This window comes from Hordeum vulgare, chromosome 2H (genome assembly GCF_904849725.1).
Source record: "Hordeum vulgare subsp. vulgare chromosome 2H, MorexV3_pseudomolecules_assembly, whole genome shotgun sequence".
Lineage (NCBI taxonomy): Eukaryota > Viridiplantae > Streptophyta > Magnoliopsida > Poales > Poaceae > Hordeum > Hordeum vulgare.
In genome coordinates this window covers 402,314,096-402,334,136 of record NC_058519.1, presented here as the reverse complement: position 1 = coordinate 402,334,136, position 20,041 = coordinate 402,314,096, and positions in this window count along the sequence as shown.

Here is a 20,041-nt window from a genome sequence, read left to right as displayed (position 1 = left end):
CAACACATGGTGAATGTGTATCGACTACACAAGCCTGAATAAGGCGTGCCCGAAAGACCCTTTCGCCTTGCCCAGGATAGATGAAGTGATCGAATCCACAGCCGGTTGCGAACTGCTGTCATTTTTGTACGCTTATTCAGGCTACCATCAAATCAAGCTGGATCCAGTTGATCGCCTGAAGACCTCCTTCATCACGCCCTTCGGGGCCTACTGCTACACCACCATGACGTTCGGTTTGAAGAACGCTGGTGCGACATTCCAATGCTGCATGCAGCAATGCTTCCTGCCACAGATCGACTGAAACATCCATGTTTATGTGGATGACATCATCGTCAAGACCAAGCAGCACTTCAGTCTCCTTGACGACTTGCGGGAGACGTTCGCCAACCTCCGGTCTCCACAGCCGTTTGAGTCGCTTCCCGTGACTCAGGAAAGATTCCTGGGGCAGGGGATGGGGTGCGAAGAAGAATAAGAGGGGAGATCAACAAAGAAGAAAAGATCAAGACAAAATAAAAGAAAGGCTTACGGTTGAAATGGATGTTGGTCTCGCGGGCCTCCTCCAAGGCCTCGTGCTCCCACACCGTGCTCACTTGGGCTGTGCGGGAGAGCTCTTCCTCGAGGGCCGCGGCCGTCTCCATCGCCTTGGCTAGCGGCGCCTGCTTCTGGATCAGGGCCTCCTCCTTCTCCTTTAGGGCGGCGTCCTTGAGCTTCATCTCCTCGAGATGAGCCGTCTTGAGACGCTCCGTGTCGGCGGCATAGGAGGTGTCCTTCTCCTGAAGGGTGGTGCGCAGTTGCCCCAGTTTGGCCTGAAGGGCCGCCTCGCGATCCTTCTTCTTCAACTGGAGAAGACTCAGCTGCTGGTGGAGCCGCTAGTCCGCCTCGCACAAGGTGTCTCGCTCGGAAATGGCAGCGCCCAGCAGGCCGTGAAGATCAGCAATTTGGCCGTCAACCGCCTGGGTCTGGGCCTGGAGCATGTTGTACGCCTGCACTTGGGCGTCATGAAGCTCCTACGAGCAAAGCAAAACAAGCAAGAAGTAAGATTCGGCCCGGTAATTCATAGCCTGCCCGATTCTCGGGGGCTACACCCAGTGGGTGCGCTTGCGCGCCCCCACTGACTCAAGAGAAGAAAAAACCAAAACCAAGGCAATGAAGATGCAAAATATGAAGGACTCACCTTGGCGCGTTCCTCCAGGTCGCAACGATGGTGTCTGATCCAGGTGGCTGGTTGGTTGTCAGCTCCGTGGACGTTCCGGCCGGCTCCGTCTCTGCAGGTGGGGGTGGATCAGCCGTGTCATCTTCCTCCTTGAGAATCGTGACATCTTTGCATGGTCTCCCAAAGACATGTCAGGGGTTCCGAGGAAGCACGCCGAGCACAAACTTCACGTGCGGCCGGATGCAAAGCCGGTGAAACAACCTTTGCGCCGCTTCGCTGAGGGGAAGCCGCGCACAATTGGAGAATAGATTGCCCGGCTCCTCGCAGCCGGCTTCATCATGGAGGTTTTCCACCCGGACTGGTTGGCCAATCTAGTCCTAGTGCTAAAGAAAAACAACACATGGTGAATGTGTATCGACTACACGAGCCTGAATAAGGCTTGCCCAGGATAGATCAAGCGATCGACTCCACAGCCGGTTGCGAACTGCTGTCATTTCTGGACGCTTATTCAGGCTACCATCAAATCAAGCTGGATCCAGTTGATCGCCTGAAGACCTCCTTCATCACGCCCTTTGGGGCCTACTACTACACCACCATGATGTTCGGTCTGAAGAACGCTGGTGCGACATTCCAATGCTGCATGCAGTAGTGCTTCCTGCCACAGATCGACTGAAACATCCACGTCTATGTGGATGACATCATCGTCAAGACCAAGGAGCACTTCAGTCTCCTTGACGACTTGCGGGAGATGTTCGCCAACCTGCGGTCTCCATAGCCGTTTGAGCCGCTTCCCGTGACTCAGGGAAGATTCCTGGGGCAGGGGATGGGGTGCGAAGAAGAATAAGAGGGGAGATCAACAAAGAAGAGAAGATCAAGACAAAATAAAAGAAAGGCTTACGGTTGAAATGGATGTTGATCTCACGGGCCTCCTCCAAGGCATCGCGCTCCCACACCGTGCTTGCTTGGGCTGTGCGGGAGAGCTCTTCCTCGAGGGCCGCAGCCATCTGCATCGCCTTGCTAGGTGCGCCTGCTTGTGGATTAGGGCCTCCTCCTTCTCCTTCAGGGCGGCGTCCTTGAGCTTCATCTCCTCGAGATGAGCCGTCTTGAGACGCTCTGTGTCGGCGGCATAGGAGGTGTCCTTCTCCTAAAGGGTGGTGCGCATCTGCCCTAGTTCGGCCTGAAGGGCTGCCTCGCGATCCTTCTTCTTCAACTGGAGAAGACTCAGCTGCTGTTGGAGCCGCTGGTCTGCCTCACGCAAGGCGTCTCGCTCGGAGATGGTAGCGCCCAGCAGGCCATGAAGATCAGCAATTTGGCCATCAACCGCCTGGGTCTGGGCCCACAGCATGTTGTTCCCGTGCACTTGGGCGTCATGAAGCTGCTACGAGCAAAGCAAAAGAAGCAAGAAGTAAGATTCGGCTCGGCTAATTCATAGCCAGCCTAATTCTCGGGGGCTACACCTAGTGGGTGCGCTAGCGCGCCCCCACTAAAAAAGTAAAGACCAAGCATAGCACAAGGAGATTCGGCTCGGCCAATGCTTGGCCGACCCGATTCTCGGGGGCTACACCCAGTGGGTGCGCTGCCGCACCCCCACTGATTCAAGAGCAGAAAAAACCAAAACCAAGGCAATGAAGACGCAAAAGATGAAGGACTCACCCTGGCGCGTTCCTCCAAGCGCTCCAGATCGTTGTGGGCCACGCGGGCCGCTTGTTTCACCTTGTCCCGGCTACTCGTGAACATCGCCACTAGTTCTGGGACACCGCTGAGCTCGGCGCCTAGGGTCATCGTTAGGCGCGCAGCGTTGTCCATGCACCAAGTCTTCATGAGCCGGCTCCCCGCGATGGAGCCGGCTCCTAGAGCAGCTGGGCCGCGACTGGTCACGACGATGGTGCCGGATCCAGGTGGCTGGTTGTTGGTCGGCTCCGTGGACGTTTCGGCCGGCTGTGTCTCTGTAGCTGGGGGTGGATCAGCCGTCTGCAGTGCATCCATGGTCACCTCCGGCGCGTCTAGGATCATCTCCAGCATACCACTTATGTCAGCTTCCGGCGTGTCAGGGACCTCCTCGAGGTCCACAGGTGTGGAGGCGGTCGGCTCGGGAGACTTGGCCGCCTCAGCCTCCTTGGCACGTCTCGGAGCCGCCTCGCTAGCTGGCTCCTCCACGCGCGTTCGCTTGGAGGGGTCATGTCTAGTCTTCGAACGCTTCTCCTTGGGCTTCTCAGCCCGGCTGGGCTGGGATTGGCCCGCGGTCATCTTCTTCACCACCACTTCCCAGCGAAGGGCGGATTCGTCCTCCAGCGCCTTCTAGGTAGCGTCAGCAGCTGCCCAGCTGTCTTGCTCGGCGGCGGAGGCGGTTTCTTCCTCCACGTCTTCTGCCTCCCTGCCAGGCACTGTTTGAGGAACCTATCCTCGAACGACGAAACAAAAGGAGACAACGAAGGACTCTTACCCCGCCACGACGGGCACCTGCTTCCTGCCGACGCCGGCATGACGCTTCTTGGCACCGCCTGGTCATCCTCTGGTTGGAGGTCCTGTCGCGGCACGTTTGGGGGCCGGCTTAGAGGTTGTGGCACCCTTGCCCTTGTTCCTGGCCGCCTCGCCAGGCATGTCCGTCTCGCCAGCATGGCGGTGGTCCCGTGTCAGGGGAGGGTTGGTGACTTCCTCCACCTCCACGGCATCCTCCCCGATGGTTGCATCATATGAAGAAGGCGGCCTCTCATCCTCGTTCGTCCATTCAACAAGGGGAGGCCTCAGGTGCTCACCAGATGGCTCGGAGCCCTCCGAATCCAGCGCCTCCTCCGAGACGGCGTCCCGCAGCTCAATCATCCCCTCGTCCTCGATTTCCTAGGGGTCTAATGTCTCCATGTCAGGGGCTGGCGGGTTGAGCCCTTGTAGGTTCTCAAACAGCTGTGGCAAAAGAGTTTGCAACCGGCTCAATAGAGGAAACAACAGTTTCAAAAGGCAGAGAAAATCGAGATCCATGAAGATACTCGCCATTGGGGGAGGATGGGCTCTTTCGTAAGGGACCAGCCCCCATTTCCAGTCTCCACTTTCATCCATGTTGGCGGAGGAGATCTGGTTCACGTTCTTCGCCATTGCACCGGCATGGAAGTTTTTGGTGGAGTGCCGGCAGGGATCGCGCCGCCCGCTCATCTAGTAGATCAGATCAGGCCGTCTCTGCAGAGCCAAGATCCGTCAGGTCATTTGGTGGTGAGCAGGTTGCGGCCGATGAGGCTGCGAGTCTTCACACTTTCGAGGTAGACGCCTATCTGCGCTACCTCGGCAATCAGCTTCGGGTACTTGGCCTGCCAGTTCTTCTTCGCCGTTGAAGTCTCGATGGCGTAGGGGGGCATGTTGATGGCGTTATGGGAGGGGCTGACATTCTTCACATAGAAGAATCCCTTGTGCCACTGCTTGATGGAGTCCTAGAACGGCATCTGGGGGAAGCGGCACTTCGTCCGGTGATGCACCAGTGATGCGTCGCACGGGGTCATCAGGCGAGGGCCCGTGAGCTTCTCCACCGCGGCCTTGTCCACCTTGATGGACTGTTGCTTTAAGAAGAATAGGCTCTACCCGAGGTCGAGGCGGGGCTCCATCCCCGAAATCCATCACACAGGACGAGCTGAAGAATGGCGTTCGGCGCCAGAAGGTGCGGCTGCAAGCCGAACAAAGTAAGAAAGTTGGCGAAGAAGTTGCTTGCTCGCAGCCCGAACCCTCTGTAGAAGTGTTCATCGAACACGACTACTTCGCCCTCCTGCTGCGTCGCGGCGGTCTCGGATACGGGAATCCGCACGGCCACGAGGGAGGCGAGAGGCAGCATACGGCGATGGCGGAGCACATCAATATGGTCGATGCAGATGTCGCTACCGATCGAGGCACCATTGTGCTGGCCCTTCTTGGAGGAGTTGCTAGACATGGTGGCAAGCCGCGAGAGCTCGAAGGGTTGGCGATGACGTTTTGCACGGTGATGAAGACGAAGGCAAGACTCTCTCTTTCTTTGGGCTCAGGGAAGGAGGGGTGCAAGTGCGGGGCGAGAAGGGGGCAATTGGTCCCCCCGGTACCCCCGCACCCCATTTAAACCCCACGATGGATCTTGGGGAGGGTATACGGTGTGCACCGGTCCCAATATCCCCGATTATTACGTGGACATTAGGACTCCCGAAACCCATCCATCACGGAGTAAATCCGCAAAGGATCCTCCGCGCGGAGGCCGAGGGGGCGTCATGGCGGGACCCAGGGCTCAGGCCCAGTCCCGTCATCTGTGCAATAGTTCATCACGTTAGGCCGGGGCCTGGCACTTGGCGCAATTTGCGCAACCTATACGAGGCCTCACTTGGAAGTCAGCCAGCTTCCGAGCCGGCGTCTCCTGCAGCAGGCGGCGGCAGGAATTTGACATCAAATAACTCAAGCCGGCGAGGCCATCCGCTCCAAGGCAGCGGGCCTCCCCTGCTTCGGGGACTACTATCGGGGGGATAACCCCAGGGTAGGCTCATCGAGCCTACTCCTTTGCCATCGACCAAGAAGGAACAGGATGAACCATTATGCAAAGCCCAAGTCCCCCTGGCCAGCTAGGAAGCACCTGCCGGCTGGGGGCGAGACAACTAACTCTTTGGCCGGCCAGGAAGCTCCTGCCGGCTAGAGGAGAGATGACTACCTCCCTCTGGCCGTCTAGGCCAAGCCGGCCGGCTAGAGGTGAGGCGGCCGTGCCCAGGCCGGCTAGTCAAGCGACTTGCGGGCTAGGGAGGTCAAGTCACATCATATCGTAGGTCATGACGAGACCCTACGGTTAAAGGTGGCTACGCGTCAGCCAAGGTACTAGATCGGGGTGCACGACACGTACAGCATCGGCGGCCATGCCGCTGACCTCCTCCGGCTCTGATCGATCACCCTGCATAGTGTCGGCCCGTCAAACTCCCAGTCCATTACTGCACTCGGGGTGGGAACAATGGAGACGGCCGTACTGTTTGCCCATGACGAATCTCGTTGGATGACGCCGGACGTACCACACGTGTCCTGCGTCAACCTTACGCGAGAGCCTTATTGGCTAGCCGATGGGTCCACAACCAGACGACACCTCGCATCCAGCGGGGCCCTCCAGCGAAAACACAAAATCCCCGTGAACCCCCTAGCCAGCCAGCGAGGCTGCTAGCCGGGTCCCACTCTTGTATCTTTATCCTTATTGTAGGTCGGTGGGTTCGTCTATAAAACCCCCCAGCCCCCCTCCATGTATAGGGTCGGTCAACTTCATACACACACACCACACAGAAGAGGTTGACGTGAGCCTGCTGCTCCTTCTTCCTCCTCCAGAGAACACCTCAAAGAGCACATTGTAGTCCCTTTGATACATCATACACTCCGGCAGGATTAGGGTGTTATCTCTACGGAGAGCCATGAACCTGGGTACATCATGCGTTCCATACTTGTACCATCCTCGTTCCCAGCACCCTGTGGTGCCACTTAGGCTCCCACCATCTTTAGCCTACCCATGGCTTATGTTGTGAGTAAGCACCAACACTTGGACTACTGCATGGAAGGTGATAGGAGCGGCAGCGGTAGCCCTTCCAGCACCGAACATAGCGAAACCTCTTCCTCCAAGGGGAGCGAGGGAGACAACGACTTCAACGGCTCCCCACGCTCCCATGTCAAAGAGGAGGCTTCTAACTAGGGGCGGGTGACGCCAGCGTTGGGGTCCATGGTGGTTGTGCTTCGAGAGCCCGATCTTTCTTCTATTGCATTTGCTTCCCTTTCGTGTAATGCAACATGCTGGCCTAGTGGGGGCGTGTAAAAAGGGGTTATGTCCTTCACGCTTCAAATCGAATGTTATTTTGGGTGAAAAACCAGCTTATCCCTGGTACTCTTTGTTAATCTTGCGCCCCTTCCGAGGTCCTCCCAATGCTTAGTGCTGCTAAGGCCCATCCCCCGAGCATGCGCGAACCGTTGTTGGTACGAAGGATCCTGAGGTACAGCGCTCACGGGCTCGCCTTCAGCGCGCGAGTGACTCACACAAGGGGTTGTTGCTTGGAGGGCCCGCGTCACGAGGCCCCTTGGGGTCCTGTAGAGAAAACACCTTGTTACCAACGGTACGGCTTGCCCTCTTGTATTTGGGCGTTACGCGAGAAGTGCAGGCCCCAATGGACTTGGTGGGGTGACGTCTGCATGGGTATGCCTGCGATCCAGAACCCAGCTCTTTGGGTTCCAAGCACAGCCGAGGCAGACCGAGGAAAAGGCACCGTGCCTAGCCCTGTGAGCGTGAGGCCCAAGGTAAAGCTAACGGGCACGTGCCGCGGGGGAAAATCTATGGCTGCCGAGCCATGGGCTTTCCACCCTAAGGCAGTGCGGCCCCCGGGGACATTCTTCGTTGTCTTCTCCCCACCGTGATGAATGGGGCTTCCACTAGGCGTGGCTGCGAGCCCCCTCCTGAGGCCACGAGACGGCTCATCTTGGGATTCCACTTGGGAGGATCCAGGGCGTGTATAACCCCAAACTCATTATTACCTAAGTATAAAACAGGATCGAGAAAACCAACGAAACCCCGCGAAAACGAGAAGACCAAGATCTTTATTAAAACCAGAGGCGAACTTGTTTGCAAGACGGAAGGGGGAGATGCGGCTGCCCCGTCCACCACGGGTCAACCTCGTGAGCTTGTTTACAAGTCAAAAAATAAGGGAAGAAAAGCGGCTACCGTGTCTAGCACGGATCAGCCTAGAAAGAAATGTCGCTACCGTGTCTAACGCGGTTCAACCTAAAAGAAGTGTGGTTGTCGTGTCCAGCATAGGTCAGCCTGGGGTTAGTTGCGACCCACGAGGCATCTTCTTCGATCATTCCCCAAGCGCGATGCCTGGGGATTCCACTTGGTTGTGGGTATAGTCACGGTTCGACAGTCATTCCGCTAGCGCGGAGCACAGAGACTTCCACTTAGGCATGGGCGGGAGCCCTCCTCCGAGGCCACAATGTGGCTTGCCATGGGTTTCCACTCGGGAGGCTCTGGGGCGTGTACACCCCTAAACTCATTATTACGTGAGAATGTCACACGCGGAGATAGTTGGGTGGACAACCCAGGCATGACCAGAGATAGTTCCTAACCCGGTCTTCAGGTCCTTCTTGCATTTCGGTGCGGAAGGCACATGTCGGCACAGTTCTCCTGTGGCCCAAACATGAGCGCCATCGCGCCCCACGCAACCACAAGAGGACGAAACCAGGAGAGTCTTTATGGGAGGCGGCAAGGTGCCTACCCAGCGGCAGCGTGAGCCAAGCCGCATTCCCTCCATCTGCACGCGGCGGTTCTCCACGAGGGCATGACCCTAAGGACCTTGGTGAGATGACTAGCACGGGTGGCTAGTCGTGAACTAGAGCTCGATCACTTAGATTTTTCGGCATTGCAAGAACAAGTCCACACACATACGCCATGTCTAACCCCCACCACGGAACCATCATAGGGCGGTTGTGGGGGCGCGCCGGCCCCCGGCAGCAGCGAAACACTAGAGCTTAAGATTTAGACAAATGACACCATTTCAAGTGAAGGTTAATTGAGTTCGTTACATATGTAGAAAACACCTGCTCGAGGCGATGCAAAATACAAGGAATAGCTTGATTCGAACAACCCAAAAATTCACCTGATGGCCATGATGCCGCGGGAGCGACAGGCTGCAGGATGGCGCCTACCGTCGAGGCCCACCCCTCTCGTGGGAGGGGGGCTCCTGAGACTTGAAGGGTCCGAGGGGCCCCGACACCTCGCGAGTCATGCATGGCCGGCACCTCTTACAACTTGCCTCTCTTGTGAGCGGCGAACTCATGTGCCCCTGGCGCTTTTCGCCACACTCCCGCCCCATGGGGGCGCGTGCCGAGGCGGGCCTCCACATGGTTCCCAAGCGCCCCCTCGTCACACCGAACAACCCAGGTGGCTTCCAGGTGGGAGCCCCCGAGCCCGGCCTAACGTGGGCGCCGGGTGCGGCCTCCTATGCTAGAGGGAGCGGGCGCCGGCTGGGGGTCCGAGGCTCGTGACATTGGCGTCTCCTGCAGCACCTTTCACCTCGGGGGGTCGTGGTCGCTGCAGTAGGGGCATTGTCCAGGGGGCATGCTTTGTGAAGCTGCCCACGCCGAGCATCTTCTTGAGGAAGATCGCTTCTCTTGTCGCAACGGGGTTGGTCGCGCCGGCTCTAGTTAGGGTTGTCACCGAGGTCATTCCTTCCGTTGGTGCCGCGGTCACCTTCGCGCCTGCCACCATAGACACGGTCTCAATGCAGGATGGCGATGCGGGAAGACCCGAGTGACCGACAGTCTTTCGTGTTGTGAGTCCGCACATTGTGGTAAGCGTAGAACACCCCACGGACTCCCTCAGGCGTGCCGTCGCAGGGTTCCGGCGGTGGCCGCAAGCTGGTTATCGGTACCTGGAGGAGCAGGATTATGGCTCGAGGTTGACCCGGCTCGGGCCCATTTGTATGGGGGCAGAGCGAGTCGCTGCATGGCCGTGGAGGCTGCTCGCTGGCCAGGCCCGCCACTTCCAGCGCCGGGGGCTGAAGCTGGACATAGGGCGCTAGGGCCCTCCTGGCGATAAAGACGAGCTCGAAGACACTACTAGAATCAGGGAATTTGCCATCAGCCAGTTCTTTGCCGTCTGTTGGATGAAGGCAAAGATCCTCTTTGCCGTCAGTTTCCATAAAACAGACGGCAAAGATATGACTGATGGCACAGGGCCTTTTTGCCATCAGCCAAATCTTTGTCTTCTGCGAGTAGATGACAAAAAGGGGCAGGCACATGGCAAAGGGCCCAGACCCCACCCCCCCACTTTGAAGTTTGCGAGAGGACGACAAAGAAGGGACAGGTAGACGGCAAAGGCGATGCCCTAACGACCAACGCCACCCCTACCCACACCCCCACCCCCCTCTTTGTCGTTCGCCGCAGACAACAAAGAGGCTCCTAAGCAAATGGGTGTTACCCCCTGGCCCCATACTCCTCTCTCTCCCCCCTATCTCCCTCTCTCTCTATCCACCCACACGCGCCTCCCCTCACCACCTTCCCGACCTCCTTCTCCTCCACCACCACATTGTTGGCACGCGCGAGAAAAGAGTCTTGATGACCCACAAGTATAGGGGATCTGTCGTAGTCCTTTCGATAAGTAAGAGTGTTGAACCCAACGAGGAGCAGAAGGATCTCACAAGTGGTTTTCAGCAAGGTATTCTCTGCAAGCACTGAAATTATCGGTAACAGATAGTTGTGTGATAAGATGAATCATAATAGAATAGGTAGTTCAGGCACCATCATCAATATGTTGCTGCTATTGAATCAGGTTTTGAATCAAGCAGCAAGAGTCCGACCTCAGGGTCCACCATAGAAAGGCATTCCTCAGTCCCAGAATAGCATGCAGCAAGTAGCAAGTAACAATAGTAACAATGGTGCAGCATAGTGGCCCAATCCCTTTTGTAACAAGGGACAATCCTGGACAAACTCTTATAGGAGGTAAAGCGCTCCCGAGGACACGTGGGAATTTCTATGAAGCTAGTTCTCATCATGTTCATATGATTCGCGTTTGCTACTTTGATAGTTTGATATGTGGGTGGACCAGTGCTTGGGTGCTGCCCTTACTTGGACAAACCTCCCACTTATGATTAACCCCTCTCACAAGCATCCGCAACTACGAAAGAAGAATTAAGACAAAGTTAACCATAGCATTAAACTAGTGGTTCCAAATCAGCTCCTTACGAAGCAACGCATAAACTAGGGTTTATGCTTCTGTCACTCTAGCAACCCATCATCTACTTACTACTTCCCAATGCCTTCCTCTAGGCCCAAATAATGGTGAAGTGTTATGTAGTCGACATTCAGATAACACCACTAGAGGAGAGACAACATACAACACATCAAAATATCGAACGAATACCAAATACACATGACTACTTATATCTTGACTTATCCCATGTCCTCAGGAACAAAAGTAACTACTCACAAAGCATAATAATATTCATGACCAGAGAGGTATTGAATAGCATCAAGGATCTGAACATATAATCTTCCACCGAGTAATCCAACTAGCATCAACTATAAAGAGTAATTAACACTACTACCAACCTTACAAGTACCAACGGAGTCGCGAGACGGAGATTGGTTACAAGAGATGAACTAGGGTTTGGAGATGAGATGGTCCTGATTAAGATGTTGATGGCGATGAGTCCCCTCCGATGAGAGGAGTGTTGGTGATGACGAAGGCGGTGATTTCCCCCCTGGGAGGGAAGTTTCCTCGGTAGGACGGTGATACGTCTCAACGTATCTATAAATTTTGATGGTTTCATACTATTATCTTGTCAAACTTTGGATGTTTTGCATGCCTTTTATATATTTTTTGGGACTAACTTATTAACTCAGTGCCAAGTGCCAGTTCCTGTTTTTCCATGTTTTTGACCCCTTTTAGAGGAGAATTTGAAACGGAGTCCAAACGGAGAAAAATCCTCGAAAAGATTTTTTCCATAACGGAAGAAGATCAGGACACTTGAGAGCCAAGGCAGGGGGTCCCCAGGGGCCCCACAAGCCCCCACTCGCGGCCACGGGGGGAGGCCGCGGCCCTCAGGCTTGTGGGCCCCCTGGACCTCCTTTGCCCTATGTTTTGCGCCTATATATCCCCAAAAATTCCACAAAAATTCAGGAGATCATCGAAAGTACTTTTCCGTCGCCGCAAGCTTCTGTCTCCGCAAGATCCCATCTGGGGCACGTTCTGGTGCCCTGCCGGAGGGGGATTCGGACACGGAGGGCTTCTTCATCAACACCATGACCTCTCTGATGATGCGTGAGTAGTTCACCATAGACCTACGGGTCCATAGCTAGTAACTAGATGGGTTCTTCTCTCTCTTGGATCTTCAATACAAAGTTCTCCATGATCTTCATGGAGATCTATCCGATGTAATCTTTTTTTGCGGTGTGTTTGTCGAGATCCGATGAATTGTGGATTTATGATCAGATTATCTATGAATCTTATTTGAGTTTCTCCTGATCTCTCTTATGCATGATTTCATATCCTTGTAATTCTCTTTGAGTTGTGGGTTTTGTGTGGCCAACTAGATCTATGATTCTTGCAATGGGAGAAGTGCTTGGTTTTGGGTTCACACCGTGCGGTGACCTCACCCAGTGACAGAAGGGGTAGCGAGCCACGTATCGTGTTGTTTCCATCAAGGGTAAAAAGATGGGGTTTTCATCATTGGTTTGAGATTATCCCTCTACATCATGTCATTTTCCTTAAGGCGTTACTCTGTTCGTCATGAACTCAATACACTAGATGCATGCTGGATAGCAGTCGATGTGTGGAGTAATAGAAGTAGATGCAGAAAGTGTCGGTCTACTTGTCTCCGACGTGATGCCTATATGTATGATCATTGCCTTAGATATCGTCATGACTTTGTGCGGTTCTATCAATTGCTCGACAGTAATTTGTTCACCCACCGTAATACTTGCTATTTTGAGAGAAGCCTCTAGTGAACACTATGGCCCCCAGGGTCTACTCCACACCATATTTTCACCCTTACACTTTTTACTTTGCTGCACTTTCCGCCTTCAAATCTCACTTTGCAAACAATCTTGAAGGGATTTACAACCCCTTTACAACGTTGGGTGCAAGCTCTTTTGTGTTTGTGCAGTTACTCTGGACTTGACGAGATTCTCCTACTGGATTGATACCTTAGTTCTCAAACTGAGGGAAATACTTACTGCTCATGTGCTGCATCACGCTTTCCTCTTCAAGGGAAAAACCAACGCAAGCTCAAGAGACGACAGAAGGATCTGTGGCACCACTGCCGGGGAAGGACTTTTGTTGACATAGCAGAAGGATTTCTGGCACCGTTACCGGGGAGAATCAAGTCAAGAATAGCCTCCCGTCAACATGCCAATTTCTGGCGTCGTTGCCGGGGAGGATCAAGTCAAGAACTCATCCAAGTAAGTGTCGCAAACTCATCTCTTGCATTTACTTTGTTTGCCAGTTGCCTCTCGTTTTCCTCTCCCCCACTTCACCAATTTGCCTTTTTCGTTTGCCTTTTTCGTTCGCCCTTTTCTCTCGCTTGCTTTCTGTTCACTTGTGTGCCATGTGCCTTCAATATGCTTGCATCTTCGCTTGCTGAAAATCTAGTGATATGGATCCTCATCCACTTGCTAATCACTTTAAGAGATCCAGTTATGTTGATTCAATAGCTAGTGAGTTGAGCGCACTTGACTATCTTTATGGAGTTTTGCTTGAGATGCTTGAATCTGAAAATTGTGAGGAAGAAATTTATGAAGTGATTCACAAGGGCTCCTTGGATGAAAAGCATGATTGCAATGGTTTCACTATAAATTCTATTAGTGACAATCATGCCAAAAATACGCAAAACCCTAAGCTTGGGATGCTAGTTTTTCTATGTCCACTACTTGTTGCAATGATCATGAGTGGGGCGATGATTTTTCTTATGATCTTGAGAATTTGTATAAGCCTCATGATGAATATGATATTTGCAATATTATTGAAAGTGAGATTGGAGAAGTCGTGACTTTAATTGATGATAATCCCACTATTTTTGAAGAGCGTCAACTTTGCATGCATGTGGATCATGAAAATAATATCCTATGTGATAGCTATATTGTTGAATTTGATTAGGATCCCACATGTAATTGCTTTGAGAGAGGAAAATATTGTGGTAGAAACTTACATGTTACCAAATTACCTCTCGCTATGTGGAGATTGCTATTGTCTCTTTGTTCTTCCTTGCATATGGCAGCTATTGGTTGTCTTGACAATCTGTTTTCCTATAAAATGCCTATGCATAGGAAGTATGTTAGACTTAGATGTGATTTTCACATGCTTTATGATGCTCTCGTTGTGCTTCAATTATTGTCTTTTGTGCGAGCATCATTGATTTATCAATAGCGCTTGTTGGGAGGCAACTGAATGAATTTATATTTTTCTTTCTGTTTTGTTGCATCCACACTTTCATAATTCTGTTGTCATTGTGTTTTTTTTCTTTTTGTGTTTGAGCCAAGCAAAACCTTTATGACTAGTCTTGGTAATGGTTGTTTGATCCTGCTGGAAAAGACAGAAACTTCTCGCTACCGAGATGATTTTTAATTTTTATTCAAAAAGAGTTTTTGAGTTGATTATTTTTGCTGCTGGTTGATATGCCTTTTTCCCAGGCAGTCGTAATTTTTCAGATTTTTTGAGGTAGCAGAAGTATACGAAGTATACAGATTGCTATAGGCTGGTCTGCTTTTGACATATTCTGTTTTTGTTGAGTTGGTTGCTTGTTTTAATGAAACTATCGTTAGTATCGGGAGGTACTAGCCATGGGAAAGTGAGAATACAGTAGCCCAACACCAATATAGATATAATTCAAGTTTGCTATAGTACCAAAACAAGTGGTAGTTTGTTTTCTTGTGCTAATGTTATCACGAGTTTGTGTTTAAGTTTTGTGTTGTGAAGTTTTCAAGTTTTGGGTGATGGTCTCATGGAAAAAGAGATAAGGAGTGGAAAGAGCTCAAGCTTGGGGATGCCCAAGGCATCCCAAGCCAAATTCAAGGACACCAAAAAGCCTAAGCTTGGGTATGCCCCGGGAAGGCATCCCCTCTTTGGTCTTCAATCCATCGGTAACATTAGTTGGAGCTCTATTTTTATTCACCACATGATATGTGTTTTGCTTGGAGTGTCTTGTATCGTAGGAGTCTTTTCTTTTTTTGTGTCACAATCATCCTTGTTGCACACCTTTTTGCGAGAGAGAGACATGCACTCATTGTGATTTTGCTAGAATGCTCATAGTGCTTCACTTATATCTTTTGAGCTAGATACTTTTGCTCTATGTGCTTCACTTATATCTTTTAGAGCACGGCGGTGCGTGACTTGGTAGTTGGCTCATGCTATTAAAGTAGTCCCAAATGTGATAGGTATCCAACGAGGATACAAAAACCTCCATCTTTATGTGCATTGAGTAGAAAGAGAAGTCTTGATTTCTCTCAATTAGTTTTGAGACATGGATTCGGTAATATGAAGAGTTATGTTAGTAGGGTGTTGTGAATCTAGGAATACTTGTGTTGAAGTTAGTGATTCCCGTAGCATGCACGTATGGTGAACTGCTATGTTAGGAAGTTGGAGCATTATTGATCTATTGATTATTATCCTTTGTGTTGAGGTCGGGATCGCGCGATGGTTAACACCTACCAACCCTTCCCCTAGGAGTATGCGTTTAGCACTTTGTTTCGATTACTCATAAAAAATTTCGCAACAAGTATGTGAGTTCTTCATGACTAATGTGAGTCGATTGTATAGATGCACTTTCACCTTCCACCATTGCTAGCCTCTCCAGTGCCGCGTAATTCTCGCCGGTACACAAACCCACCAAATGCCTCCCTCAAAACAGCCACCATACCTACCCACTATGGCATCTTCGTAGCCATTCCGAGATATATTGCCATGCAACTCCCACCGTTCCGTCTCATGACTTGTGCCGTCACTCTCATATTTCCATTGCATGATCGTAAGAGAGCTAGCGAGATGTTTCAACGTCATACGCCATGCTATATCGGTGCACATCCCGGTACACTGCCGGAGGCATTTCCTATAGAGTCATCATGATTTTGAGCTCTGAGCTGCGAGTAAATAAAAGTGTGATGATCATCATTATTAGAGCATTGTCCCATGTGAGGAAATAAAAAAAAGAGGCCAAAGAGACCAAAAAAAGAGAAAATAGAAAAAAAGAGGCCCAATTGCCCAAATAAAAAAATAGAAAAAGAGAGAAGGGACAATGCTACTATCTTTTTCCACACTTGTGCTTCATAATAGCACCGTGTTCTTCATGATTGAGAGCTTCTTGCTTTGTCACTACCATATGCTAGTGGGAATCTTCATTATATAACTTGGCTTGTATATTCCAATGATGGGCTTCCTCAAAATTGCCCTAGGTCTTCGTGAGCAGGCAAGTTGGATGCACACCCACTAGCTCTCCTTTTTGAATTTTCACATACTTATAGCTCTAGTGCATCCTTTGTATGGCAATCCCTACTCATTCACATTGATATCTATTAATGGGCATCTCCATAGCATTTTGATACGCCGAGTCAATGTGACCATCTCCTCCTTTTTGTCTCACAACCACATCCACACTCTATTCCACCTATAGTGCTATATCCATGGCTCGCGCTCATGTATTGCGTGATAGTTATAAAAAGTTTGAGAAAGTAAGAGTGCGAAAAGAATTACTTCACCAATACCGGGGTTGTGCATGATTTACATTAGTTGTGTGAGGATGACGGAGCATAGACAGACTATATGATTTTGTAGGGATAACTTTCCTTGGCCTTGTTATTTTGAAAGTTCATGATTACTTTGCTAGTTTGCTTGAAGTATTATTGTTTTCATGTCAATAGCAAATTATTGTATCGAATATTACGGATCTGAACGTTCACGTCACGCGAAAGAAGTTGCAAAGGACAACTATGCTAGGTAGCATTCCACATCAAAAATTCATTCTTTATCACTTCCCTACTCGAGGACGAGCAGGAGTTAAGCTTGGGGATGCTTGATACGTCTCCAACGTATCAATAATTTTTGATGGTTTCATGCTATTATCTTGTCAAACTTTGGATGTTTTGCATGCCTTTTATATATTTGTTGGGACTAACTTATTAACTCAGTGCCAAGTGCCAGTTTCTGTTTTTTCCATGTTTTTGACCCCTTTCAAAGGAGAATTTGAAACGGAGTCCAAACGGAATAAAATCCCCGAAAAGATTTTTTCTGTAACGGAAGAAGATCACGAGACTTGAGAGCCAAGGCAGGGGGTCCCGAGGGGCCCGACAAGCCCCCACCCCGTGGCCAAGGCAGGGGGTCCCCAGGGGCCCCTGGACCTCCTTTGCCCTAGGTTTTGCGCCTATATATCCCCAAAAATTCCACAAAAAATCAAGAGATCATCGAAACAACTTTTCCACCGCCGCAAGCTTCTGTCTCCGCAAGATCCAATCTGGGGCACGTTCTGGTGCCCTGCTGGAGGGGGGATTCAGACACGCAGGGCTTCTTCATCAACACCATGACCTCTCCGATGATGTGTGAGTAGTTCACCATAGACCTACGGGTCCATTGCTAGTAACTAGATGGCTTCTTCTCTCTCTTAGATCTTCAATACAAAGTTCTCCATGATCTTCATGGAGATCTATCCGATGTAATCTTCTTTTGCGGTGTGTTTGTCGAGATCTGATGAATTGTGGATTTATGATCAGATTATCTATGAATCTTATTTGAGTTTGTCCTGATCTCTCTTATGCATGATTTCATATCCTTGTAATTCTCTTCGAGTTGTGGGTTTTGTCTAGCCAACTAGATCTATGATTCTTGCAGTGGGAGAAGTGCTTGGTTTTGGGTTCATACCGTGCGGTGACCTCACCCAGTGACAAAAGGGGTAGCGAGGCACGTATCGTGTTGTTGCCATCAAGGGTAAAAAGATGGGGTTTTCATCATTGGTTTGAGATTATCCCTCTACATCATGTCATCTTTCTTAAGGCGTTCCTCTGTTCGTCATGAACTCAATACACTAGATGCATGCTGGATAGCGGTCGATGTGTGGAGTAATAGTAGTAGATGCAGAAAGTATCGGTCTACTTGTCTCCGACGTGATGCCTATATGTATGATCATTGCTTTAGATATCGTCATGACTTTGCGCGGTTCTATCTATTGCTCGACAGTAATTTGTTCACCCACCGTAATACTTGCTATTTTGAGATAAGCCTCTAGTGAACACTATGGCCCCCTGGGTCTACTCCACACCATATTTTCAGCCTTACACTTTTTACTTCGTTGCACTTTTCTCCTTCAGATCTCACTTTGCAAACAATCTTGAAGGGATTGACAACCCCTTTACAGCGTTGGGTGCGAGCTCTGTTGTGTTTGTGCAGGTACTCTGGACTTGACGAGATTCTCCTACTGGATTGATACCTTGGTTCTCAAACTGAGGGAAATACTTACTGCTCTTGTGCTACATCACCCTTCCTCTTCAAGGGAAAAACCAACGCAGGCTCAAGAGACGACACAAGAATCTGTGGCACCACTGTCGGGGAAGGACTTTTCTTGACGTAGGAGACGGCCCTGCCGACGCTCTAGATTGGTTCTGCTCAAGTTTCGCCTCGTGGCGGCGGCGATTCCTCCCGAAAGCCTCTTCTTGATTTTTTCTGGAATGAAACCCTCCTTATAGCAAAAGAGGGGAGCCAGAGGGCCAACTGGGAGCCCACAAGCCCCCTAGGCGTGGAGACGGGGTAGGCCACGCCTAGCAGGCTTGTGGCCTCCTGGTGGCTCCCCTCTCGTACTTCTTCCGCCCGGTATTTTTTATAAATTCCAAAATAGATCCTTGTTGATTTTCACGGCTTTTGGAATTGCGCGGAATAGGTATCTCAAACTTGCTCCCTTTTCAGGCCAGAATTCCAGCTGCCGGCATTCTGCCTCTTCATGTAAACCTTGCAAAATAAGAGCGAAAAGGCATAAGTATTGTACCGTGAAGTGTAATAACAGCCCATAAAGCGATAAATATCAACATGAAAGCATGATGAAAAATGGACCTATTAACTCCCCCAAGTTTAGACCTCGCTTGTCCTCAAGCGGAAGCCGAAATCAATAAATATGCCCACATGTTTAGAGAGAGAGGTGTCGACAAAACAAGATATGGACATGCAGGCATCAGGATCATAGTTAGAACAGCAATATCATCATATCATCTCCTATGCTAAAGTGATAATTCCTTCACAAAGTAAAGTATGGATCAAGAACTTTATTGAGAATTAACAACCAATAGCCTTTAGTCATTGAAGCAATTGCAATTTATCGTAACATCGAAAAGAGTCAAGTAAGAGGTTGTAAAGCAAATCCACATACTCAATCATCCTTTCGTCTTCTACAATTGCTACAACTCATGTGGTACTCATGAGATCAAAGTTTCAGTCGGACATAGAGAAAGATAGAGGCTTATAGTTTCGCATCCCAACTATTTACCTCAAGGGTAAAGTCAACAATTATAATTAATGAATACTTACTTCCAAGTTGACATATGAATATAGATCTTTCCCTAGCATATGGAGTTAGCCAAGATAAAGGCGAAATAAGGAATTGGTGTAGATCACCATGATGATTTCAAGGGCAAAAACTAAAGGTACAAGATAGGCCCTTCGTAGAGGGAAGCAGAGGTTGTCATGCGCTTTTGAGGTTGGATGTGTGACCTCTTAGTGTGAAGGAACGTCACTTTATATTCCCTCCTGTGATAAAGAACTTTATTATGCAATCTATCGCTCTTATGTCTTCCTCATCACAGGTTCGTACAAAGCTTATTTTCCACACACTAATAGATCATACATATTTAGGGAGCAATTATTATTGCTTGCACGGATGACAACTTACTTGAGGGATCTTATTCAATCAATAGGTAGGTATTGAGGACTCTCATGGTAAAACTGGGTTGAAGGTTTATGGATGCACAAGTAGTATATGTACTTGGTGCAGGAGTTTTGGCTGATATGGGTTGGAAGCAATCATCACATGCTAAGGGATCTCTAGTCATATAATCATTGTTCGGAACCAAGCAAACATAATTCATTATGTTGTCTTCCTTGTCCAACATCTACTTCCAAGCATGCAATAGTTTAGTGAGTGTTCACAGTTATAGATGGTGCCCAAGATGATATATTTATATGTGAACCTCTCTTTCTTTATTACTTCCTTTTAATTGCAGCAATGACCAAGGTCTACGTTTGTTCACCCACAACAAGTTTCAATCATCAATCTTTTTATATGTGAAGTCATCACTTCCCATAAGATCATTACATGATCTTTCATGCTTTTGTTCTTTTATCATTATTTTCTTTAGATCATGGCATGGAGCAAGGCCCTTAACTAAAACACTCTTTATTATATGACTCAC